Here is a 4,008-nt window from a genome sequence, read left to right as displayed (position 1 = left end):
GCCGGTATGCGCCCTTTCCCAGGACTTCTTTGATAATGTATGGCCCTTCCCAGACCGGGGCCAGCTTTCCTGGGCGTTCTTGGTTCGAAGCCTCGTTGTTACGCAGTATGTAGTCTCCTACATTGAAGTTGCAGAGTTTTACCGCGTGTTGTAGTACTTTTGCATTTGTCGCTTGTAGTTCTCTTCACGCACTGCGGCTAAGTCTCTGCGTTCCTCGGTTAGCATAAGATCCAACCGTCTTTCCGCATCATTGTCTTCTGGCTGAATCAAGATCATTGGTGAGGGTAAACCAATTTCGACCGGGACCATGGCTTCCGTGCCATAAGTGAGGCTGAACGGGGTTTCTCCGTACTGGCCTTCTTCAGCGTTCTGTTTGCCCAAAGGACGTGCGGAAGCTCGTCCACCCAGCCGGATCTGTGTTCCAAGAGTCCTTTCTTGATGCCTTCGACGATGCTCTTGTTTGCTCTTTCCACCTCACCATTACCTTGCGGGTGTGCCACTGAGGTAAAGGTGTGGGTGATTTGAAGTTCTTTCAGCCACTGTTGTAGCTTCTTGTCAGCAAAGTTGGTGCCGTTATCGCTCACCAAATTCTGTGGAAGTCCAAACGACAAATAATAAATTCCCAAATAAATTTTTTGATATGTTTTGCGGTTGTTTGGGCTAAGGGTTTTGCTTCTATCCACTTGGTGAAGTAGTCGATGGCTACCACTAGGAACTGAACATTTCCTGCTGCTGTAGGAAATGGGCCTGTCACATCGATGGCCCACTTCTGAAATGGCCATGAAGAAGTGACTGGAACAAGTTCATTCTTCGGGCGGTGCGTGTTGGGTGCGTAAAGCTGGCAAGACCTGCATTTTCTGATGTATGCCAGTGCATCCGTATGCATCCCGGCCAAAAAGTATCCCGCGTTGTTTAGCTTAGCTACAACAGCGCGGGGACCTGCGTGTACTCCACAGATGCCTTCGTGTACTTCCCTTAGGAGGTAGTCAGCATCTTGGTTGTCCACGCATCTTAAGAGTGGGCCAAGAAAGTTACGTCTGTAAAGGATTCATCGATGAGTTGATAATTCAGTGCTTTACAGCGTAGTTTTCTTGCCTGTGTTTTGGATTCTGGTAGTGTACCTGCCGCAAAGTATTTTATTATTGGTGTCATCCACGTTTCCGTGCCGGTTTGGATGACACAAATTTCCTTGTGCGGGACCGAAGGTGTCTCGAGGAGTTCGATGCGGATATCCTTTCCTAAGTGGGTGAAGGCTAATGCTGCAAGCTTGCTTAACGCATCCGCAGATTTGTTTTCACTTCGCTTGACGTGTATGACTTTGCAGTCATTGAAATCGCGCATAAGGGATTTTGCTTGTGCGAGGTACAGGGCCATTGTGTCGTTCACGGCCGTGTACGTCCCGTTGATTTGATTGGCTACTAACATGGAATCCATGTGGGCTTCCAAGTTTTTCACTCCCATCCTACGCGCAATTCTCAGCCCAGCCAAGAATGCCTCATACTCGGCTTCGTTATTCGTACTTGGAAAATCCAGTCGAATAGCGTAAGTGTATTCTTGGCCCGCTGGGTTGGTTAGTTTCAGCCCTGCGCCTGAACCCTCGTTATTAGCTGCCCCATCAGTGTAGAGTCGCCAGACATCATTGATGTCTTGTGCTGGAGAGGGTTGAGCCTCTTCCTGGCACTCTTTTTCCCGCGATGCAGGCACTTCTGCAATAAAGTCGGCCAGAACCTGGCCTTTTATGGCTGTCTTGGCTTATACTTTATCGCGTATTCTCCCAACTCAATTGCCCATTTGGCTAGGCGTCCCGATAACTCGGTTTGCCTAGAACGTTTGCAAGTTTGAAGTTGGAGAGAATGGTGATTGGGTGACCCTGGAAATATCGTCATAACCTGCGTGAAGCGTGTATAAGTGCTAAGACTAATTTTTCGAGGGTAGAGTACCCGGGTTTCTACGTCTGTTAGGATACGGCTGACATAATAGATTGGCATCTGGATGCCTTTTCGCTCTACTAGCAGGACTGCCCCGGTTGCTCTATCTGTTGCGGAAAGGTATAGGATTAACTCCTCTCCCGCTTCTGGTGCTGTGAGTGTTGGGAGTTCGATCAAGCGTGACCGAATCTCCTGAAAAGCTGCTTCCGCTTCTGGTGTCCAGCGGAAGTGCGTTTTCTTTAAACAGTTTCTCAATGTTGATACGAAGGGAAACGACTTATCCGCGTGGTTTGCCAAAAAGCGATTAAGTGCCACTAGTCGTCCATTCAGCGTCTGAGCTGTTTGATGGTAGTAGGTGATTCCATTTTGATAATGGCTTCGACCTTTTCAGGGTTCGCTCTGAAGCCATCTTTAGTGACGATGACCCCCAAGAACTTCCCTTCTTCCATTCCAAAGGCACATTTGCTCGGGTTGAGCTTCATGTTTATCTTCCTGAGCGTGTTGAAAGTCTCTTCGATGTCTTTCAACATCGCTTCTGGGTCAGGGCTTTTGATGACCAAGTCATCCATGTAGACTTCCAAGTTCCTCCCAATTTGGGTATGAAACTGGTTGTCCATCAGGCGTTGGTATGTGGACCCCGGCATTCTTAAGTCCGAATGGCATCATTTGGTAACAAAATGTGCCATCGGACGTCCGAAAAGCGGTTTTGTCCTGATCATCAACGGCCATGTGTATTTGATGGTACCCCTTATACGCGTCCAGGAAGCATTTAAGGCGGAACGGTGCCAACGAGTCCACCTTAAGATCAATTTCGGGTAACGGATAACAATCTTTGGGGCATGCTTTGTTCAAGTCCTTGAAATCTATGCACATGCGCCATTGTTTGTTATTCTTCGGTACCATAACGGGATTTTCAACCCAAGTTTGATATCTACTAACGCGTACGATGCCTGCGTCAAGGAGTTCCTTGACTTGGGTTCTACACGCGCTAGTTTGTTCTAGCCCCATTACTCTGCGCTTTTGTACGATCGGCGTAACAGCCGGATCGCATTTGAGCTTATGCTCTGCCTTACTTCGGGGTACACCAGTCATGTCAGCTGGTGTCCACGCGAAGATGTCAGCGTTTTTTTGTAATAAGCGCTTGAGTAAGGTGCGTGTAGGATCAACAATTGTTGGGCCAATGGAGACGGCCTGGTCAGGGTACTTGCCGTTGAAGGCCCATCTTTCTGGTTCGGTGATGGTTGGTTTAGCCATCTTTGGTTTGGGTTTAGATGAGACAGATGCGATGCATACCTGGGGAATGCCGGTGATCATCGCTACAACCCTCAGCTGTTGGCCATCCCATCATGCCGTGGACTGAGGATACCACGGCGTTGAATCTTGCCATCCCGTCTCTCCCGAAGAGAATGTCGTATGTGTGGTGTGGCTTCCTCATCACGACAAAGTCCACATCTTTTGTGCGGGAGTGTTTCCCATCTGTAAGAGTGACGGAGAAAGATAGGATACCCAGGGGGGTGTTTGTGCTGCCATCAAACCCTTCCATCGAGGCGCAGATCGTTTCCAGGCGTTCCTTGTCTTCGTCATCTAGCCTGTCGAAGAACTGCCTGTACATCACCGTTGACGAGGCGCCGTTGTCAGCAAGAGTGCGAGAAGTAATGTAGTGCCCCAGCTGGCTTTTGATGACGATATGGCCTTCTTTGCTGGGTCCTCCTGGCACTCGCGGGAAGCGCACCTCAGCTTCCTTCCACGCACATGGTTCTGGCGTTCGCCTTTTTCTTCCTCTGATGTTACCATGAACCATGTTGATGCTGATGTCCACGGGCTTTCGTCCGTTGCCTCGGTACCGGTTGTCGTTCCTTCCTCCCTTCTTGATTGATGCCACCAGGTGTGACAGTCTTCCATCCTTGACGAATGCTTCAACAATATCCTTCAAGGATGTGCACTCTTCTGTACCATGACCTTTTGTCCCGTGGAAGTCACAGGATTTGCTCTGATCCGCATTAGGTCGCTGTCGGATCATTGGAGGTTTTGGCCATGGTAGCTTTTCAGTGGCAAATATCTCCGTGACGCTTTTGGTGAG

The sequence above is a fragment of the Bidens hawaiensis genome, unplaced genomic scaffold (genome assembly GCF_021521415.1).
Source record: "Bidens hawaiensis isolate Kalapana, Puna unplaced genomic scaffold, B.hawaiensis_p1.1 tig00041358_1, whole genome shotgun sequence".
NCBI lineage: Eukaryota > Viridiplantae > Streptophyta > Magnoliopsida > Asterales > Asteraceae > Bidens > Bidens hawaiensis.
The sequence above is the reverse complement of the archived record's forward strand: the minus strand, read 5'-3'. Positions refer to the sequence as shown.